Source organism: Helianthus annuus, chromosome 8 (assembly GCF_002127325.2).
Source record: "Helianthus annuus cultivar XRQ/B chromosome 8, HanXRQr2.0-SUNRISE, whole genome shotgun sequence".
Classification (NCBI taxonomy): domain Eukaryota; kingdom Viridiplantae; phylum Streptophyta; class Magnoliopsida; order Asterales; family Asteraceae; genus Helianthus; species Helianthus annuus.
In genome coordinates, this window is record NC_035440.2 from 94,388,017 (window position 1) to 94,411,252 (window position 23,236).

At 34.6% G+C, this 23,236-nt stretch overlaps 1 long non-coding RNA gene across 1 annotated transcript; it reads left to right on the top strand.

Annotated features, from left to right (window-relative positions):
* Window positions 1-17,081: 17,081 nt before the first annotated feature.
* LOC118480903 lies at window positions 17,082-23,120 on the top strand. The gene is made up of 2 exons (XR_004864207.1): window positions 17,082-18,331; window positions 18,691-23,120. It is a non-coding gene; the product is annotated as an uncharacterized LOC118480903 (long non-coding RNA).
* The last annotated feature ends 116 nt before the right edge of the window (window positions 23,121-23,236 follow it).

A 23,236-nucleotide genomic window follows, 5' to 3' on the forward strand; every position in this document is an offset into this window, starting at 1 on the left:
AACAACCCTCCTAAAACCCCTTAACATAACCCTAAACGTCCTAAAATATATCCCGTATGCGAGAAACGGGCTCAGAATACCTTCATACTTATTAATATCAAATAAAAAACAAAAATATGGGGTTATCGCGGGTTGCGACCCGGACCCCCTATAACTGTCGCGGGGCGCGAGCCCTGGTTGCTTGTCGGACACCCATTCCGCCACGTGTCAACACATGGCAAGGCTATATTCGCTGACTTGCCAAGCCTACGGCCTAGCCTACCTCCGTCGCGGGCCGCGAAGGGCGACCCTGAGTTGGTCGCGGGCCGCGAGCCGCCTTCGAGCAGCCTATAAATAGGGGGTCGAGGCTCATTTGTTCCTCGTTCATTTTCTGATATTCTCTATCAATTTCTCTTAGTATAAACTCTCGGGAATAATACCCCTAAAAAGCGAAGCTCTGCCTCGTTGTAAGTATTATAACCCTATTTGTTACCCTACACGATCGATCTAGGGCTCCGTAACGCATGTCAAGGCTCTGCCTGACTCAGTCGTTGGAGTTCTGTCTCGTGTTACACCCGATTGATCTAGGACTCTGTAATGCATGTCAAGGCCCTGCCTGACTCAGTCATTGGAGTTCTGTCTCGAGTTGTACGGTTAATGTGATTTGGGTTATTTTACTAACACGTGTGCATTGTTTAATTTTAATAGATAATAACCAGGAGATTCATCAGGAAGCTTTAGTTTTACCTAAGTAAACAAAGTGAGGCATTCCCCTTTTATAATTTCTTTTTGTGAGTACATCTTACTTTTTACCAAAACCTCAAATGTTTTAAATTACACTTAACAGTAATTGAGTATTTGTAATTCTACCATTACTGCCGGTATGTTGAGGTTTTGTATACATTACTTGAAACTCGTTACTATTGCAAATAGTAGCATGACCACAAGTCAAGAATGACAGTACCAAAGGGGTAATTGGATAGACATAAACAATGTAAATGCAGATGCTCTCAATACTGTGAAGTTGTAAAACTGTTTTGATTAAACTGGGATGCACTCGCCAGTATTTCTCGCTAATAAAATCTTTTTAAAACGCGTTTCAGGTAACTTAATGTGAAGCTAATAGAAGCCAGCTGGAGAGCACTGGAGGCTTGGAAAAGTGTCAATAAAAGTTACCTAAATAAAAAGTTTTGTTTTCAATAAACGAGGGTTTACCCCTATAAATGTATTGTAATGGAAACTTGGGTTTTATCCCATTTATTTATTATAAAAAGTTTGGTGTTTTAACTCTGATAAAATATTTCCTAACTAAAGTCTTGATGAAAACTTTCCGTTGCCAAATTAATAAACACCGATACCACCTGCTCTGCGCAACGCGTGCCGCGGCTGCTCGACTCCAGGGGCAGGGGTCGGGGGTTGCGACATTATAGAAAAACCTAAGTTTACTATGTGAGTCATTCTCTTTTTCTCACATTATTGTGAGCTATTTTATTTATAATATTTTACAAAACCCTAAATGTTTATCAGTTATAATTACAGTGATTAAGTTTTTGTATTCTACAATTACTATCGGTATGTGGGGTTTTGTATACATTACTTGACACTCGTTACCTTTGGACAAAGAGTTAGCCAATGGTAGCATGACCACAAGCACGGGGGAAATTGTGCCCAGTAGCAATATTGTTTGAGAAATTGGTAGATATAAACAAATGTAAAAACTCTTGATGCTGTAAAGTATAACATTATATTTTTACAAAATGGAATGTACTCGCCAGTATTTCTTGCTGATAAAATATTTTTAAAACGCGTTTCAGGTAACTTGATATAAAGCTATTAGAAGGCAGCTATGGAGCACTGAAGGCTTAAATAAAGTGGCTATTAGTTACCTAAATAAAAGAAGTTATATTTTCAGCAAGTTAGGGTTTATCCCTATAAATATATTACAAATGAAATATGGGTTTTTATCCCATTTGTTTAATATAAAAGTTTGGTGTTTTGCAAACTCTGAAATTATTTCCTAACTACGATCCTGATGTTTTAATTCCGCTGCAAATTTAATAAACACTAATACCACCGGCTCGTGCTCGCGGCGTCCGCTCCCAGGGTGGGATCGGGGGCTGCGACAATTTAACTCTTCCAACACACAAAAAAAACACGGGATCCGAATAGATTTACGAAACCCATTTTTCAAAATTCGGATACTTTATATACACCTTCTAATTAACCATTTTCATTCTATCCTGCATTCTCTCAAACAAACCCTAATAATTTTATACGCCCTCTGTCACACCTTGCAAAATCAGAGTCGGTGTGATCTGACCGGTATCTTCATTTGTAACGCCCCAAAACCGAATTATTAAATTTGTTAGTAAGACCCCATGTCTAATAAAATAGAATGTAATAACTAGGTTATTGAACCTAGTTAAATGCTTAGTCAAAACAAACAAGGATATGAAATTGGGTTAATTATGAGTAAGTGTCAAACATGAGGGGGTTGATTTGGAATGAATGGGAAGAGAAAATATAAAATAAAATTAAAACCCCAAACAAACACACCTACCGAAGTCGCACATCTGCTGTTGGATCCAAAGGATCTGCGAGCAACAGCTGGAGGCTGAAACATATTCAGCCTCGCATGTAGAGAGCGCCACTGCGGTTTGTTTCTTACACTGCCAGGTGACAAGTCGAGTTCCGAAGAACTGACACCCAGCAGTGGTGGACTTTGCATTTTGCTTACAGCTTCCAAAGTCAGAATCAGCGAAACCAGATAAAGTAAAGTCACCCGATAGGATACCACAAGCCGATGCTTGGGCAGCCTTTCAAATAGCATAAGACACGTTTGTGTGTGTGTTCGATCAGAGGAGAAGAATAAAGGGGGAAACCCCTCTCAAACCCTAATCAACGAATGGGATGGATTATGGCCAAAATCGAACTTGCATGAGCCTTAAAAGTGATTATCTAAGCAAGCTTTAGCCAAGGTATGCCTTAATTCTCAGTTTTGATGAACAACCATGAAGTGGGTTTTGATGAATATGTGAGTTTGATCTAAATTAGGATGAAAGTTTACTATTGTTATCATGCTTAAGTTGAATTATGGCTAAATTTTAGTTGTCATAGTGATTTGGAATGAAACCTATGTCTATGAGTATGAGAATGGTCATGATGAACATGTGTATGTTGATGATTATGTTGATGCATAGGATATGTGGTAGGTTTTGATGGTAACATGATGCAGAATTTATGACAAAGTGATCTTGCTTGAATATGGAAAGAATATGCTTGAATTACTTGTACATTATGCATAAATGTTAGTACGCACGCCTAGTGTTTGATGAAATGTCTAGGTGAAGCTAGAAAGTAAAATTATTGCAAGAATTTGGTAATTTGGTGTAGAATGTGATAATGTTATGTTTGATAGTTAAGTTAGCATGAGATACGTGTTTTGGAAGAAATACATGTGAGTAGTTAGTTGATGAGATGGTTCTGTGAAAGTATGCATTAGGAATTAGTACCCGATGCTTGAAAGGTGGTGCACACCATGAGACGGACTAGTGGCTTAATGGTAATTTAGGATGAGCATGTACTAAGGGAAGAAGTTGTGAGCTACTAGTTAAGTATGATGTTACGTTTCATTAAAATGGCTAACTTGGTATGTAGTTGTCAAATGTAGGATTATGAAAATGTAAGTATGTGTAAATTGATTTTGTGTAACTAGGTGATCATTAATGTGTCATACAACATCATGTATGAAATGAATATGATGTCATCATTATGGCCTACTATATCAACATGAATGCGTGTCTATAAGTTGGAGGTTATATGCTAGAAGGTTGACTTCTGAAAGTCAACCGAGAATTTATAACATGATTAAGTATTTGACACAAATGAAAGAACTGAGAGATCATGGGATATGTGTTAGACCAATTATGTGTTATGTAACATAATGAAATTTGAATTTTAAGATATTGAACAATGTGGTTGACAATTCATGTCGTATGCGTGATAGTGAAAGTCAATGTAAATAAGAATTTGGTAAATGTGTGTTAATTTGAAAGAGCATGAATACTAACATTATTATGGCATGACGACATGAAAGAATTGGAACCACACAAGCATGGACCAAGCATGGAAGGCTAACGGATCAGGATGAGGTAAGGAAGCGATTACGAGCACGGATGCGCAAGGTAAGTGACTTCCGAATCACTTCTTAGTATACATATAGAATTTTCTTGTTTATGGATGTAGGTAAGTTATTGTATGAGTATGAAATGAATGAAGGTATTAAGATAAGTATTGAACTAGATAGTCGGACGTAGTTTGTGGGACCAAACGGGTCGAATAAATAAGAGTAAGTGAGATAATGGTAATAAAATTTGTAATGATTAAGGACCCGGGGTAAGGATTCTTAGTCTAATATGTAAGGAATTGTTTTACGGATGTTTAGGAACAAGTTTCAAGTGAAACGGATGCAAAACGAGCAAGTTATGCAAATTTTAGTTTTAAAATGGAAGGCTGATCTGGGCTTCACCGTAGCTTACGGTGCCCACCGTAAGCTACGGTGGGAGCTGGGGCTTTATTTCTGCCGTAAGGCAGTATAAGGCTGCCGTAGGATTTTTGGGGGCCACCGTAAGCTACGGTAGCCACCGTAGCTTACGGTGGAGGTCAGGTGCAAATGTAAAGTTTGTGGATTTCTTTGTTTTCCCTTCGAATTCGGACCCCGTGGACCCATTCCAAGCCTTGTTAAGTTTTTATAATGTTCCTTAACCCTACCAAATGGATTGATAAGATACGGATGAGTATGAAACTCATTTTTAAGAACCGAAACATACCCGATAGATATTTTTGAAAGCGTTTAGGATGTGCGAATAAGACCGGGGTATGTAAGCGAGTATGCGGGGTAACGAATTAAGTACGTGGGTATGTATGTATGTATGTATGTATGTATGTATGTATGTATGTATGTATGTATGTATGTATGTATGTATGTATGTATGTATGTATGTATGTATGTATGTATGTATGTATGTATGTATGTATGTATGTATGTATGTATGTATGTATGTATGTATGTATGTATGTATGTATGTATGTATGTATGTATGTATGTATGTATGTATGTATGTATGTATGTATGTATGTATGTATGTATGTATGTATGTATGTATGTATGTATGTATGTATGTATGTATGTATGTATGTATGTATGTATGTATGTATGTATGTATGTATGTATGTATGTATGTATGTATGTATGTATGTATGTATGTATGTATGTATGTATGTATGTATGTATGTATGTATGTATGTATGTATGTATGTATGTATGTATGTATGTATGTATGTATGTATGTATGTATGTATGTATGTATGTATGTATGTATGTATGTATGTATGTATGTATGTATGTATGTATGTATGTATGTATGTATGTATGTATGTATGTATGTATGTATGTATGTATGTATGTATGTATGTATGTATGTATGTATGTATGTATGTATGTATGTATGTATGTATGTATGTATGTATGTATGTATGTATGTATGTATGTATGTATGTATGTATGTATGTATGTATGTATGTATGTATGTATGTATGTATGTATGTATGTATGTATGTATGTATGTATGTATGTATGTATGTATGTATGTATGTATGTATGTATGTATGTATGTATGTATGTATGTATGTATGTATGTATGTATGTATAGATTTCACTAGTGAATGTATGTATGTGTATAGTTATGTTTCGTTTTAAGTATGGGTGTAAGTATGTAGATATGTACGTAGGTAGGTATATATGTAGGTAACGGTGTAGGTGCGTATGCGGGTAGACATACATGGGTGTAAGTATTATGTAATTAAGTGTGAAGGTGCATACACGTGTAGGTGTGAACGTATATATGCGGATGCTAGTATGCATGTATAACCTTATGCCAGAAGGTAAGTACGTATGCTCATATGATTTCAATATGATTGTGTATTGATGCAAATAACAGTGTACCTTGAGAATAAAGAATAATGCAGGTACAATGTTGAAGTCTCTCCGGAGAGTGGATACTCAGACGGAAATGCCTAAGTATAAAGGAATAACGGAATAGAAAGTAAAAGTGTATGAATCTTGTTACGTTCATATTGTGTACTAATGATTGAAATTGTATGGTAAGTGTAGGTTGTACGAGTCACGGAGGATCACTGAGGAGTGGAGATCGAAGACCGAGTCACAAGTTAGATTGTACGGGAATACTTGATTATGTAAAATGATAGTTATAAGTTATGCTTTTATTTTGTAAATGTGTACAAAAGATACCTATATTGTAAGAAGGTATTTTATAATGAACTTGCAAGTAGGTCAAAAATGTTTTTAACGAAAGAAATTTTTATAGTACGAATTTCCGCTGCGTCTTTTCAGTTAAAGCGTGTTAGGGTGTTACAAGTTGGTATCAGAGCCCGGGTTTGAGAGAATCAAGTAGAAGGAGGTAAATACTTGAACTCAAACCGGTGTGCTCTCGTGAGCAAGGACCCGTACAATCTAAGACTCGATCAAGATCTAAGGGCAGAAACCAAGGTAAGTATGTGCTTAAGTATGTATTTGAAGATAACTAACAGTATGTTATGTGTAAGGTCAACATGATTGCTTGGAAAGGATGATTTGTAAATGCGGTCTAGCGCCGGCACCAAGGTATGTAATATGACATATTGACCGAGGTACGTAGATTTAGCTTATAGGTGCATGAAATGGTAGAATTAAGCAAGAGAAAGAAAATTTTAAATGAAATATAATAATGATATGGTAAGGAAATTTTGGAAATGTTACACGTGCCGAAACTTAATTCTGCGGACATAAGGTGGCGATTTCGCGAAGACACGAAATTAGTATGTGGATTGTGTACCTGGCCAGTACACAAGAAACATATGACGTTCGTGAGACCGTGATAATTGTTACAGGTATGTTCGTTAGAATTAGGTTGTAGGTGAACGTGGGGGTGAAGAGAAATGTAAGACTTTCAGAAATGAAAGTATGAATGATGCGTTAGAATCCGCGAGACGGATTCGAAGCATGAAAGGAATGAAGTGTGAATGACCTGTTTGAATCCGCAGGACGGATTCAACACGTGTAAGGAATGAAAGATATGAATGGAATGTTTGAATCCGTAAGACGGATTCAAGGAATGAAATGCAGGAATGATATGCTTGAATCTGCGAGACGGATTCAAATCGTAGAAGGAAGGAAATGTGTAAATGGTAGGTTAGAAACCGCTAGACGGATTCAAAACATAGAAGTAGTAAAGGTATGGATGTTACATTTGAATCCGCAAGACGGATTTAAAACATATAAAAGATAAAATTTACCCACATCAGAATTGTGTCAATAATTGACCGTAGTCATGTCAAACGAGTTCTATGAGTAAATGCAAAGTAAATGAACAAAAGAATGATTGTAATGGACACACACAAAACTAAGTTTTAAAATGAAAGAAAGAAGTTTTAAACCCATTATGTGTTAGATGTGCTAGAAATCGACTCTTAGGAGTCAGAATGAATGACGGGCTATGACCCAGACAAAGGTTTAAGTATGAACAAGAATGGCAAGTTTGTTAAGAATACCAAAATCATGTAATGGATGTCCTTGTAAGTAAGCATGAATGGAAGGAAGCACGAATGTGTACCTCAATGCATCTATGATAAGTGAGAAAATTCAGTTTAACCTTAAAAGGGACAAACTGCAAAGATTGACGAAATAAGTAACTAAAAAAAAGAATTGCGTGTAAGAAATGGAATGTAAGATATGTTATAGCATGTACGCAGGAAATATGTAAAAGAATTATAGGTGACTAATCACCTAGTAGACTCAGTATTTGAATGAGATATGCTAACCGCCAATTTTATAGGTGGTGATGTTAGAATTCTTAGAAACCAATTGAATTGGTGGAAGGATGTGCAAAAGCGGAAGCATACTACACGGATGAAGGAAAATCTGGCCTGGTATGGCTAGTACTCGTGAAGAAGCGGATAGATCTGGTTTGCGGACCATTGAATTATGCAACAAAATCAAGGTTAGTAAAATGTGTAATTCATGTTGGATAGGTATGAATTGGTAGGTTGAGAAAGACCTACGAAATGACTGATAGGGTATGTATGATATGGTGTGGAAAGTTTAATTTTTAACAATTGACATAAGAAGAAAGTAGGTCAATAAAAAGTAAATTTCAAAAGTCTGAATGGGATAATTTGAAGGTAACGTAAAGGTACGTATGATACAAGTAACTATAGAAACATAGAATGATGTCAACCTTGTAGTTAAAGCATGTATAGGTGACTATGAATTAATAGTTTTGTTGCGATAACAAAACAAGAACTAAATTGTAACATTCCTATTTTTATATAAGAAAGTATAGGTTTGGTTAAATTTATTGACCACTAGTAATTAGCAACTAGTTTATTTTTAATATTCAACCCAAATAGTTTTAAACACTATTTTATATAGTTGGTTGAAATATTGTATTAAATTGGCCTGTATATGAGTAACTTTTCTAATAAAATAAAAGTCTATAAAAACTTATATTATTAGACGGATAGTCTACGGGTAAGTTGACTATTAGAAATATGAAATTCCTAGACAGGACTAGGAACCATATAATAATTAAATTATAAAAATAAATGGTATTTTGAACCTACTCTATTTTTAATAAAACTTGGTTCAAAATGTAGATAAAAATATTCTCGTTCTAATGACATACTCATTGTTTTCTAGAACGTTATATTCTAGAAATTATATGCGCCAATTCCGTAAAACAGGAAAATTAAATACATATAAAATATATATTCAAAACTACTTTTGTGTCCTTTATCTTATATAATAAATAATAATCATAATAAAAATAATAAAATCAAATAAATGACAACAAATGAAATATCACAAATTGAAAAACCTGTAGTGGCCTCTTTTGTATCACATTTTATAAAATCAAAACTATTATTTATAAATATGAAGGTATACGTGTCATCAAAAGAATAGAAATTGAATAACTCATCAAATTATGGACATATGGACCTATGACATATGTGTATGGTACAATTTAGATAAGAATAAATTTAATATACAGTTCCTACGTGTCCTTTAAGTGTAAAACCCTAAACTTTTATAAACTAGTATTTTTATTCCGCGCGTTGTGCGGGAATTTGGTTGGTATCGGCTCAATTCATTGCGGTACTAGGACTTGGTATAGTAGCGAAGCAGGTAAAACCAAATAGCGATACAGATACCGATATTAAAAGTTGATGTAAACCCAAACGATGCGACGTGGATGTAGATTTTACTTGCAACACCACGATCTATTAACGCATCCTGATATGCGATACGAACCTATATTGGCTTAGACATATATTATGAAAGTTACAACACGAGTTAAGTGGACTTTAGCATCTTAGATAAAGGGAATGTGGTTTATTTCACACTAACATAATGTAAAATAATAAATGCGGTTAAAAAAAAAGTCTGATACAAACTACGTGCAAAAACCATTACCTTCCCAAAACCATTTACCCAAACCCAATATCAAAACAACCATACTTCTCTTCATTTTTCAAAATCCCTTGTCAGCTATTGTAGACCATTGGAGGGGTGCGGCCACCTCACAACGGCGGTCAGCGGCTGAGCATCACCTTCACGAAGCACCTCCCTCCTTCACCCTTTGTTCTTGAATCTTGACCTGTGATATCACTGATAAACGACGTCCAGATACGGGGATCGTAAACCTGCAAAAACCGATGCTCTGGTTGTAAACCGACGGCTACGGTAAAGAGTGGTTTTTAGCCAATCCATCGTCACAGCCATCACTTTTCCCATCGAAATATCACTGCTGTCATCACCGTTGGCTCGTCGCAGTAAAAGAACGTGGCCTAGTAACAACGCCGCCGTCGTCACTGTTGGCTTCGTCGCAGAAGCCAAACGTCACAGCCATGACTTGCCCCCACCGAAATGTCACCGCGTGATCACTGTCGCCACCTCTGTTCTTGATCCACCATCGTCATAGTCAGTCGCACACTGGAGAACACGTGAACAACAAAGAAAGTCGAGCAGGGGAGGTCCATCTCGATGGCAGGTGGCGTTGCATTCTGTCTTCCATATTTATCTCTGACTCAAATTTCTACTTGATGATAAATAACCAAAGTCAGGGGTTGAAGTTGTAAAAGCAGAAATTCCATGTGACGCCGTTACCGTTATTTCACTATTGTTCGGTTATGTTTCAAATTAATATAGGTATATAATAGGTACTCACGACACCATTTCCAAATAACTCAAATTTTTCTACTTCCCCATGTCTCGCCAGTTCCCCTATATTTCTCTAAATTAGATTTTTTTATAATAAAGCCCTGCCCCGTTTTAAGTATTGTAACTCCCGATCACCGCTACCTTTTCCGATTGATCTGAGCCTCATAACTTATGTCAGGGCTCTGCCCAACTAAGTTGTTGGGATTCTATCTCGGGACTTCGGGATAAGGTTGAATTAGGGGTACTATACTTACCACGAGTGCATTATATATTTTTATATAGCTCAGAAGTTATACCCAAAATTTATACCATGAGGTTTTCTAGTTGAACCCTAAAGTTACAAAGTGGGTCCATTCTCTTTTCTCACCGTTTTATTTCCTTTTTGTGATTTACCCAAAACTATTATTTATTTTGTAAACAAATCTCGTCAAAAGTCATATCTATTATTTTATTTACCCAATAGGAAACCCTAGTTGAGACACCCAAGTAATTCTGCACAATCCCTAAAATTTTCAGAATAATCAGAATCAGGATCAGGGCCCCTGAAACTCAAAGGAGGCAATTCCCATTCGATATTATCTTCAAAAATCTGTTGTCAAAATTGAATTTAGTCGTACAGTCGACTCATCAAGCCTACCCCTAAACGTGTCCACCCTAGGCGAGAAAATAGACCCGTCGCGTGCACATGTTCTTGTCGCGACACGCGAGAGGGACGATTTTCCAGCTATAAATAGTAGGCTGTGGGACTTGATTTCTGGAGTTGAAACGACGGAAAATTCCGTCTTACACTCCGAGTTATAGCCGTTCTGCTATAAAACACCCACAATCACGAATTCTGCTACAATACAGGGTATTAACTCGATCGCTATTACGATTCAATGTCCGATCGATTATAACTATCCAACGATTGTTTGAGTGCTGCTCAAATTGAGTTTATACTTTGTTATTCATCGTGATTTCGACTTGAATGTTTGAGTGCTGTCTAAATTCAGACGATACTCTGTCATTCGTTATGAATCCGCTGAATTGTTAAGTATTGCACTTTGTTAATCGTTGTCAGGGTTTAATCTCGTGAATTGTCGTAAATGCTGTATTAGTTATTTACCTAGTTTCGTGTGCATCATTTCCTAAATTAGGTTATTAGCCTTACCAATAGGCTAAACTTCACCCCATACACCTACAATCAAAATAGATGTTAATTCTCTGAAGAACCTGAATCATGAAGCTTGTTAATTCAATACTGCATGCTTATAATGTGAGGCATTCTCTTTTTATCAACTGTTTTACAAAACTCCAAATTATTTTCAAAGTTATAATTACATGGATTAAGTCTTTGTAATCACCAAGTTACAGCCGGTATGTGGGGTTTTGTATACATTACTTGATAATCTTCAACATTGGGGCAGCCAATGGGTGATATGACCATAATCACAGACACCACTGGACAGGTGGGCCAGTGGGTCGAGTGATAAAGTACCGTGGGTAGTTGGTTTGATATCAGAAACATTGTAATCGCTCTTAATACTGTGAATTATAACAAATCTGTTTTTATAAAACCTGAATGAACTCACTCAGTATTTCCCGCTGACAAAACCTTTTTAAAACGCGTTTCAGGTAATTTCAGTAGATTGGAGTAAGAATTGGATCCGGCACTGAAGGCATCAAGAAGTGGCTTATTTTATTAATTTAATCAACTTAAGAAATATTGTTTTTAGGGTTTATCCCGTATTAAAAGCTACCTTTGTAAAACATGGAATTTATTCCATCTATTTAAATAAAATCCGGTGTTTCTAAACTCTGATATTTTCCTAACTCACGGTCCTGATGAAATTTCCGCTGCAATGTTTTTCAAAAATAATCACCGGTACCACTGGGCTGTTCGCGGCGCCCGATTCCGGCCAGGATGGGGTCGGGGGTCGTGACAGTAAAAGGTGGTATCAGAGCCAAGCCATTACTTTAAGCCTATAAGTGTTGTGATAATAATACTTACGCTTAAATAAAAGAGTTAGGAGACTGCTATTAACTGGTAGCACATCTGATAGCATTTAGACTTGAACATAAGAAAAGATGCCTTAGTAGCTAAGTCACTTGTTTAAGCAATTAGGTGTTGTAATAATACCTAAGTTTAAACAGAGAATTAGGAACTTAATATTATAGCACTCAGGATGATATTTAGACTTGAACTTAAGAATTTTGCCTTAATATAAGCTTCAAGATAAAATTACTTATCTAAGTATAATGTAATGGATATTGGTATGCCATAAGAATGACGATTAACAGGCAATAGCACTTAATTGCTATTTATTCATTATTGATATTACTTGATCTAGAATAAAGATATGTTCTGGAAATACAAATTTCCTTGCTTCTGGATAAAAGCCCTAATAGAAGAGGCACCTTTAAAATCTTGAAAAGATACTATTTATGGGAAATAGAAAATTTTCTCCGGCAAAAATGGGTATAGAGTAGCCGACTCTCCAGTTTGTCCGGATATACTGAGATTACCTCTCCGACGAGTACCGGGTAAGACGGGGTATATGATATGTCAAACGAGTGACAAGATTTCCCTAAATAATATCTTGACCAGATTTCTGACTGGTCCTTGGAAATATGAATCTGATAAATACATTGACTTTATAAAGGATATGTATATTACCGCATGTGAAATATGTGATTATATAGATATGTATATCTATAAGGAAATCCAAAAACTATAAGAATTGACAATTTAGAAAAAGCACAAGCATATGTGTCTAGATTTTTATCAGGAATCTCTTTTCCGATATCAAACATTATTTCGTTTAATCATCTACCTCGTAACTCGAGCGACAATAATGATAAATGGAAACCCATTAGGTTGGGACACCATCAAAAATATAAGAATTACCAATGCGTTACCATAAATTATTAACGCCATAATTATGAACGCAAATAAGAAGCATGTAAAATTTTGTTGGCGCACAAGAAAACACATGAAACTTAAATTATATGTCCACAGACGTTGAAGTTTAGCACACACGACTTTCCAAGGCAAGACCTTCGGAAAATATAAATTGGGCACAATAACACCAATACTAATTCCGTCAGTAGAAGAACTACTAATCAATAAGAAGCACTTTGCCACACGATCCTACAAACGATCTGAATATCACTAAGGTACGTTGGAACAATATTTCACAAACATCGGTGCATAGTCTAATCAGAGTCATAATTACTAGCACTACAAAAGAAGTCACATACCTTTGCAACTCCCTCTATTTTCATTTTAGTCAACATTCCATGATAACATCACTCAACACCGGTTATCACACGAAATTCCAGATAAAGTTCCTTTCGTTGAAATTCTGACTTCCGCATATAATAAGTTGACTTTCGTATTTCTACTTCTTCTAAAAGAATCATTATACCATGAAAATTTCCTTCATAGCAACAAAGATTGATCCATTTCATTTCTTGGTAAATCTACACGTTACACATGCACTGTTCATTGCGCATATGGTTCATTTAAGTTATGAAGACCATAAAAAGGGCATCATTCCAAATTAGTTGTTTTATCAAAAGTTCAAATATCATTTCACTATACTTGATCTTTGCATTGTAAATCGCATTCTTGCAAAAAACGATCATTCTTTGAAAATGAATCAATGAAATTCCTGAAAACTCGCTTTTCTTTTTAAAAATATACATGGTTTTGTTGTGACCATGTCCGAACCTACTTATTTAAAAATCATTTTGTATAAACCCAGTTCAATTGTTTTGAACTTGCTTGCATCACATATTCATTTCAAAATCACATATGATGGATTGAAGCTATCCTATTTCAAAATAGTCCCAACAAGCAATTCAATTATTTTGCTTGGCCTTCGACTTCACTGAATTATTTCTTGGATCACGATCACCTTAGGGTAACATTTTCAAAACCTGAAGATTTCGCTAATCTCGTTTTATACAGATTTAATTATTCATACCGAATTCGCTTCATTAGTTATTCATATTCAAGCAATCTTAACACAAATCGTGTGCTAAGATAATAACACACAAATTCTTGTTATATTCCAATGTATCCCTTAAATGATTCTTACATCATCCATCAAGCGTTTCGCAATCTTTATTGCTTTATCATCTTGAACTGAAAAACACTATTCAATTATTTCATTTTTCAATCCTACCAGATTGTTTAAAACAAACATTCAGCTTTATTTTCCTTCAGTTCCAAGCATGATAAACTCATTCAATCATTTTTTTTTCAAACATCATGAGACAGGTATTTTCTTTAGTTCGAAACTTGAGCTAATTTCTTTTCATATCTATGTACAGATTTATTAAATTTTGTTAAGCCCATTATCTTAAAACAATCGTAATATATGTTAAGATAAAAATACACAAATTCATATCCCATTCCATGTATATCTAAAAGTGTCTTTCATTATTGATCGAAAATTTCATGCTATTCATTTGATCCTTCATCATCAGTTGAAAATCCTATAATAATTACTTAAACTTTAAATATAAATTTAATTGATTATGTATGAAAACTTACATAAATAATTACCTAATTTATAATATAGTATTACTATACCTAAAAATTTTGTTCAATCATTAAGATGAAGAATTATATTTCAGCAATACTCTCGTCTAAAATTTTATCGGTAATTAATATTAATAACAGTAGTATCATTTTTAAGTATTCGGGTTATTGTCAGGAACAGGTATTGGATAAGCCTAGCCTTAGTTAGGCATGGACTGGCCACCTATGCTTAAACAAGGCAGCACTAACCAATATCCAACCATGATAATATAAATTAAGTCATCATACTTATTTAGTAAATTTTAATTATATATAAAAATATATACATGTATATACTTTGTACTGTAAAAAGAAAACATATTTTCATGAATTAGAGGGACGAATAAAATTACATAAATTATGTATCACATGTTTTGTGGTAACTATGTACCATAACACTCTGGCAAGAAAATAACCATATAAGAATAATATAGTAGTCATCAACTACGTTGGGTTAGGAGAACATTGTAATATATAAAGAATAGTCCCCGTTTTCACTTATTTACAACATTTGTAAATACATTCCACAACGTTATATGGTTACAAAATAAAAATAAGTAATCACATAGAATCGACCCATTAAGTATTATATATTTACAAATACTTTTGTACAATAAATATTTTTACACCTTTATTTATAACTTTCATTCAACGTTATAAATAATAGTGATTTCTTTCACAAAATAATAATACTAAATGAAATAACTCCACCGTAGTATTTTGTAATCTATATAGTAAATATAAGTTATTTTACATAGTATAGTAAAAATACTAAAATAATATTTATTTGAAAGTGGTAACCATTTACATATAGTAAAAATGTGAAGCAAATAATATATATTACATAGTATTTATATTTGATATGTAAGATACGGTTCAGATAAGAACACAAATAATATATATTACATTTGCTTTCCAAATATACTATAATGGTTAGTCATGCCAAAACAACTTGAAACTCTAAACAATAACACACTAACTCTATCATCTTCTGGTGTATCCTTACAATTCACTCATCTCAGCACATTGATTTTCTCATATCATAAATTGACAATTCTTTTCATGCTTTTGTTTCATTTTTAACCTATCAATTCTAAGTCTTCCTCAGTACCAATCAAAGTAAGCTTTCTTTTGACAAAGAATTTTTATTGATTCTAAAAAGTCCTTCACATTCATTTTAAATATCTATTGATCGTATATCTTTTGGCTTGAACCTAGTCACTTTGGAAATTATATCATTTCATCTCATTCGTTTGTCATCGATTTCTTGCACTAATTCAGTTGAACTATTGAATCCCACTTATTGTACCACTCGTATTCACAAAATTTGATACTTTAATATTGTGTCATCTACCTTAATATTGTTTTTATTAACTAAAATATGACATCAGTCTAAAAGAAATATCGTAACCCAAATCTCGAGGACGAGATTTAAAACAAGGTGGGGAGGATGTAACATTCCTATTTTTATATAAGAAAGTATAGGTTTGGTTAAATTTATTGACCACTAGTAATTAGCAACTAGTTTATTTTTAATATTCAACCCAAATAGTTTTAAACACTATTTTATATAGTTGGTTGAAATATTATATTAAATTGGCCTGTATATGAGTAACGTTTCTAATAAAATAAAAGTCTATAAAAACTTATATTATTAGACGGATAGTCTACGGGTAAGTTGACTATTAGAAATATGAAATTCCTAGAAAGGACTAGGAACCATATAATAATTAAATTATAAAAATAAATGGTATTTTGAACCTACTCTATTTTTAATAAAACTTGGTTCAAAATGTAGATAAAAATATTCTCATTCTAATGACATACTCATTGTTTTCTAGAACGTTATATTCTAGAAATTATACGTGCCAGTTCCGTAAAACAGGAAAATTAAATACATATAAAATATATATTCAAAACTACTTTCGTGTCCTTTATCTTATATAATAAATAATAATCATAATAAAAATAATAAAATCAAATAAATGACAACAAATGAAATATCACAAATTGAAAAACCTGTAGTGACCTCTTTTGTATCACATTTTATAAAATCAAAACTATTATTTAAAAATATGAAGGTATATGTGTCATCAAAAGAATAGAAATTGAATAACTCATCAAATTATGGACATATGGACCTATGACATATGTGTATGGTACAATTTAGATAAGAATAAATTTAATATACAGTTCCTACGTGTCCTTTAAGTGTAAAACCCCAAACTTTTATAAATAGGTACTCACGACACCATTTCCAAATAACTCAAATTTTTCTACTTCCCCATGTCTCGCCAGTTCCCCTGTATTTCTCTAAATTAGATTTTTTTTTATAATAAATCCCTGCCCCGTTTTAAGTATTGTAACTCCCGATCACCGCTACCCTTTCCGATTGATCTGAGCCTCATAACTTATGTCAGGGCTCTGCCCGACTAAGTTGTTGGGATTCTATCTCGGGACTTCGGGACAAGGTTGAATTAGGGGTACTATACTTACCACGAGTGCATTATATATTTTTATATAGCTCAGAAGTTATACCCAAAATTTATACCAGGAGGTTTTCTAGTTGAACCCTAAAGTTACAAAGTGGGTTCATTCTCTTTTCTCACCGTTTTATTTCCTTTTTGTGATTTACCCAAAACTATTATTTATTTTGTAAACAAATCTCATCAAAAGTCATATCTATTATTTTATTTACCCAATAGGAAACCCTAGTTGAGACACCCAAGTAATTCTGCACAATCCCTAAAATTTTCAGAATAATCAGAATCAGGATCAGGGCCCCTAAAACTCAAAGGAGGCAATTCCCATTCGATATTATCTTCAAAAATCTGTTGTCAAAATTGAATTTAGTCGTACAGTCGACTCATCAAGCCTACCCCTAAACGTGTCCACCCTAGGCTAGGAAATTGACCCGTCGCGCCACGCGACGGGTGCACATGTTCTTGTCGCGACACGCGAGAGGGACGATTTTCCAGCTATAAATAGTAGGCTGTGGGACTTGATTTCTGGAGTTGGAACGACGGAAAATTCCGTCTTACACTCCGAGTTATAGCCGGTCTGCTATAAAACACCCACAATCACGAATTCTGCTACGATACAGGGTATTAACTCGATCGCTATTACGATTCAACGTCCGATCGATTATAACTATCCAACGATTGTTTGAGTGCTGCTCAAATTGAGTTTATATTTTGTTATTCATCGTGATTTCGACTTGAATGTTTGAGTGCTGTCTAAATTCAGACGATACTCTGTCATTCGTTGTGAATCCGCTGAATTGTTAAGTATTGCACTTTGTTAATCGTTTTCAGGGTTTAATCTCGTGAATTGTCGTAAATGCTGTATTAGTTATTTACCTAGTTTCGTGTGCATCATTTCCTAAATTAGGTTATTAGTCTTACCAATAGGCTAAACTTCACCTCATACACCTACAATCAAAATAGATGCTAATTCTCTGAAGAACCTGAATCATGAAGCTTGTTAATTCAATACTGCATGCTTATAATGTGAGTCATTCTCTTTTTATCAACTGTTTTACAAAACTCCAAATTATTTTCAAAGTTATAATTACAGGGATTAAGTCTTTGTAATCACAAAGTTACAGCCGGTATGTGGGGTTTTGTATACATTACTTGATAATCTTCAACATTGGGGCAGCCAATGGGTGATATGACCATAATCACAGACACCACTGGACAGGTGGGCCAGTGGGTCGAGTGATAAAGTACCGTGGGTAGTTGGTTTGATATCAGAAACATTGTAATCGCTCTTAATACTGTGAATTATAACAAATCTGTTTTTATAAAACCTGAATGAACTCACTCAGTATTTCCCGCTGACAAAACCTTTTTAAAACGCGTTTCAGGTAATTTCAGTAGATTGGAGTAAGAATTGGATCCGGCACTGAAGGCATCAAGAAGTGGCTTATTTTATTAATTTAATCAACTTAAGAAATATTGTTTTTAGGGTTTATCCCGTATTAAAAGCTACCTTTGTAAAACATGGAATTTATTCCATCTATTTAAATAAAATCTGGTGTTTCTAAACTCTGATATTTTCCTAACTCACGGTCCTGATGAAATTTCCGCTGCAATGTTTTTCAAAAATAATCACCGGTACCACTGGGCTGTTCGCGGCGCCCGATTCCGGCCAGGATGGGGTCGGGGGTCGTGACATAAATGTTATATGATATACGTACAGAATGTAATTTTAAGAAATGAGATGAAGGTATTAGACCCGTTATAAACGGATCATATGAATGAAAGTGTTAGTACAAGTTTGAATAAATATGAATATTGACCTGTTGCAAACAGTCAAGGAAATGAGAATGTTATGTGAAAGTATAGTATGAATAGTAAGAGCTTATTAGGAATAAGGGGTTGTTTGGTAGCCTCTTAATGACCATTCAGATGCTACCTCTTAATGGTTTAAAACCTCTGAATGAATAAGAGGTAACCTCAAGTCTGAATGGTTAAGAGGTAACATCTGAATGGTAAATCATCACATGTCACATTCTTCTACCTTCTCACTGGTAAAATTCTTAGTGGTTCCATTAAGAGGTAGCCTCTTAATGACCATTCAGAGGCTACCAAACAGCCCCTAAGTCAGTTATATGAATGACTTATGAATCAAGGACAGATAGTTACCTATCATGATGAGGTACCAGTCAAAGTTAGACATATATGTGTGTGTATAAATTTCGAAATAAGGTTGTATAGTTGACGAAAATAATAAGAATGTTGAGGTGAACAAAAAGATATATAATGCACATGATATATGGGTATTAGAATGATGAATGAACCAATATCTAAGAAATGTGTTGGAAGCTAGCGCTATTAGTGAAAGCGACACTAATAAGAACTCTGAGACGGGTTCTTAAAAAAAATAGAGGGTTGTTACTAAGATGGGCCAGTGGTCGTGTTGATAGGGTAAGGGAAAGGATATTAGTGTCTAATGGAAATGAGAAAGGTTTCGGGGACGAAACCTCTTTTAAGAAGGGTAGACTTGTAACGCCCCAAAACCGAATTATTAAATTTGTTAGTAAGATCCCATGACTAATAAAATAGAATGTAATAACTAGGTTATTGAACCTAGTTAAATGCTTAGTCAAAACAAACAAGGACATGAAATTGGGTTAATTATGAGTAAGTGTCAAACATGAGGGGGTTGATTTGGAATGAATGGGAAGAGAAAATATAATATAAAATAAAATTAAAACCCTAAACACACACACCTGGGCGTGTGTGTGTGTGTGTGTTCGATCAGAGGAGAAGAAGAAAGGGGGAAACCCCTCTCAAACCCTAATCAACGAATGGGATGGATTATGGCCAAAATCGAACTTGCATGAGCCTTAAAAGTGATTATCTAAGCAAGCTTTAGCCAAGGTATGCCTTAATTCTCAGTTTTGATGAACAACCATGAAGTGGGTTTTGATGAATATGTGAGTTTGATCTAAATTAGGATGAAAGTTTACTATTGTTATCATGTTTAAGTTGAATTATGGCTAAATTTTAGTTGTCATAGTGATTTGGAATGAAACCTATGTCTATGAGTATGAGAATGGTCATGATGAACATGTGTATGTTGATGATTATGTTGATGCATAGGATATGTGGTAGGTTTTGATGGTAACATGATGCAGAATTTATGACAAAGTGATCTTGCTTGAATATGGAAAGAATATGCTTGAATTACTTGTACATTATGCATAAATGTTAGTACGCACGCCTAGTGTTTGATGAAATGTCTAGGTGAAGCTAGAAAGTAAAATTATTGCAAGAATTTGGTAATTTGGTGTAGAATGTGATAATGTTATGTTTGATAGTTAAGTTAGCATGAGATACGTGTTTTGGATGAAATACATGTGAGTAGTTAGTTGATGAGATGGTTCTGTGAAAGTATGCATTAGGAATTAGTACCCGATGCTTGAAAGGTGGTGCACACCATGAGACGGACTAGTGGCTTAATGGTAATTTAGGATGAGCATGTACTAAGGGAAGAAGTTGTGAGCTACTAGTTAAGTATGATGTTACATTTCATTAAAATGGCTAACTTGGTATATAGTTGTCAAATGTAGGATTATGAAAATGTAAGTATGTGTAAATTGATTTTGTGTAACTATGTGATCATATAGTTTATGTGTCATACAACATCATGTATGAAATGAATATGATGTCATCATTATGGCCTACTATATCAACATGAATGCGTGTTCATAAGTTGGAGGTTATATGCTAGAAGGTTGACTTCTGAAAGTCAACTGAGAATTTATAACATGATTAAGTATTTGACACAAATGAAAGAATTAAGAGATCATGGGATATGTGTTAGACCAATTATGTGTTATGTAAGATAATGAAATTTGAATTTTAAGATATTGAACAATGCGGTTGACAATTCATGTCGTATGCGTGATAGTGAAAGTCAATGTAAATAAGAATTTGGTAAATGTGTGTTAATTTGAAAGAACATGAATACTAACATTATTATGGCATGACGACATGAAAGAATTGGAACCACACAAGCATGGACCAAGCATGGAAGGCTAACGGATCAAGATGAGGCAAGGAAGCGATTACGAGCACGGATGCACAAGGAAAGTGACTTCCGAATCACTTCTTAGTATACATATAGAATTTTCTTGTTTATGGATGTAGGTAAGTTATTGTATGAGTATGAAATGAATGAAGGTATTAAGATAAGTATTGAACTAGATAGTCGGGGGTAGTTTGTGGGACCAAACGGGTCGAATAAATAAGAGTAAGTGAGATAATGGTAATAAAATTTGTAATGATTAAGGACCCGGGGTAAGGATTCTTATTCTAATATGTAAGGAATTGTTTTACGGATGTTTAGGAACAAGTTTCAAGTGAAACGGATTCAAAACGAGCAAGTTATGCAAATTTTAGTTTTAAAATGGAAGGCTGATATGGGCTTCACCGTAGCTTACGGTGCCCACCGTAAGCTACGGTGGGAGCTGGAGCTTTATTTCTGCCGTAAGGCAGTATAAGGCTGCCGTAGGACTTTTGGGGGCCACCGTAAGCTACGGTAGCCACCGTAGCTTACGGTGGAGGTCAGGTGCAAATGTAAAGTTTGTGGATTTCTTTGTTTTCCCTTCGAATTCGGACCCCGTGGACCCATTCCAAGCCTTGTTAAGTTTTTATAATGTTCCTTAACCCTACCAAATGGCTTGGTAAGTTACGGATGAGTATGAAACTCATTTTTAAGAACCGAAACATACCCGACAGATATTTTTTAAAGCGTTTAGGATGTGCGAATAAGACCGGGGTATGTAAGCGAGTATGCGGGGTAACGAATTAAGTACGTGGGTATGTATGTATATATGTATGTATGTATATATGTATGTATGTATGTATGTATGTATGTATGTATGTATGTATGTATGTATGTATGTATGTATGTATGTATGTATGTATGTATGTATGTATGTATGTATGTATGTATGTATGTATGTATGTATGTATGTATGTATGTATGTATGTATGTATGTATGTATGTATGTATGTATGTATGTATGTATGTATGTATGTATGTATGTATGTATGTATGTATGTATGTATGTATGTATGTATGTATGTATGTATGTATGTATAGATTTCACTAGTGAATGTATGTACGTGTATAGTTATGTTTCGTTTTAAGTATGGGTGTAAGTATGTAGATATGTACGTAGGTAGGTATATATGTAGGTAACGGTGTAGGTGCGTATGCGGGTAGACATACATGGGTGTAAGTATTATGTATTTAAGTGTGAAGGTGCATACACGTGTAGGTGTGAACGTATATATGCGGATGCTAGTATGCATGTATAACCGTATGCCAGAAGGTAAGTACGTATGCTCATATGATTTCAATATGATTGTGTATTGATGCAAATAACAGTGTACCTTGAGAATGAAGAATAATGCAGGTACAATGTTGAAGTCTCTCCGGAGAGTGGATACTCAGACGAAAATGCCTAAGTATAAAGGAATAACGGAATAGAAAGTAAAAGTGTATGAATCTTGTTACGTTCATATTGTGTACTAATGATTGAAATTGTATGGTAAGTGTAGGTTGTACGAGTCACGGAGGATCACTGAGGAGTGGAGATCGAAGACCGAGTCACAAGTTAGATTGTACGGGAATACTTGATTATGTAAAATGATAGTTATAAGTTATGCTTTTATTTTGTAAATGTGTACAAAAGATACCTATATTGTAAGAAGGTATTTTATAATGAACTTGCAAGTAGGTCAAAAATGTTTTTAACGAAAGAAATTTTTATAGTACGAATTTCCGCTGCGTCTTTTCAGTTAAAGCGTGTTAGGGTGTTACATCATTGCACAGCGGAAGTATAAAATGCTAAGACTTCTAGAAAGTTGAACCCCCTCTAAGTACTCGAATCACAA